The 819-nt window shown below is 30.9% G+C and overlaps 1 non-coding gene across 1 annotated transcript; it reads left to right on the forward strand.

Moving 5' to 3' along the window:
- The first annotated feature begins 748 nt into the window (after nt 1–748).
- Nucleotides 749–819, forward strand: Trnas-gga. Its single transcript has one exon. It is a non-coding gene; the product is annotated as a tRNA-Ser (tRNA).

Below are 819 nucleotides of genomic sequence, written 5' to 3' on the forward strand. Positions count from 1 at the left end.
ATTAAAAATAATTTGCAGTAATTTTGGTACGTTCTTTATAGTACATGTATTTATTATATGTGGAAATTTCCGATAATAACTAATCAGAAATGGATCGTCTGGTTTGCACAAATTATTACGATCGTTTTGCTTGTCCTTGTAGTAAAGGCAATACGTTTACACCTTGTCCTTGCATATTCATTATCAAAGATTCTTCTAAAAGTTTTTGATGATATATAGAATCAATAAAGTAATCTTCAAACGAAACTGTATGTCTGGATATTCCACCTTATGCGTGTAATTTTTTATCAATTGTAGTACATTCGGCAACAACGATCAAACATACATCTGTCTTTTTTCGAAGCAAAGATAATATTTTCGAAATATGACGAACGTTGGTGTTCCTAACAATAATATACCAATGTACGATTTTTTCTACTTCCATTCTTTTTTTGATATTTCCTTTAATTTTGAGTTTTTCGGAAATATTTAAAATAAAAATTTCTTTAGAACCACAAATCACTATAAAATTATTAGACGTGCGGATTCTCTATTATATTTCATAATAATTTTTTTAGCTATATTGTATTTTTTTGCAAATATACATTTTGTACACTTTCTTCGAATTTGTCTATCTCGTGTGTGCTGCGAATTAAAATAATTTTAATTTAATATTAATTTAGAAATTTACGCTGTCGAAATAAGCGTTTATACAGTATCAGACAACATCTTAATAGATGTACGAAATATTGCGAGACAAACTCCAAGTGCCTCGGTGGCCTAACAGGGAAGGCGACGGCCCGGAAAGCCGGAGATTCCAGGTTCGATTCCTGGCTGAGG

Source organism: Pseudomyrmex gracilis, unplaced genomic scaffold, assembly GCF_002006095.1.
Source record: "Pseudomyrmex gracilis isolate BER0280 unplaced genomic scaffold, ASM200609v1 scaffold_1571, whole genome shotgun sequence".
In the NCBI taxonomy this organism is placed as follows: Eukaryota; Metazoa; Arthropoda; class Insecta; order Hymenoptera; family Formicidae; genus Pseudomyrmex; species Pseudomyrmex gracilis.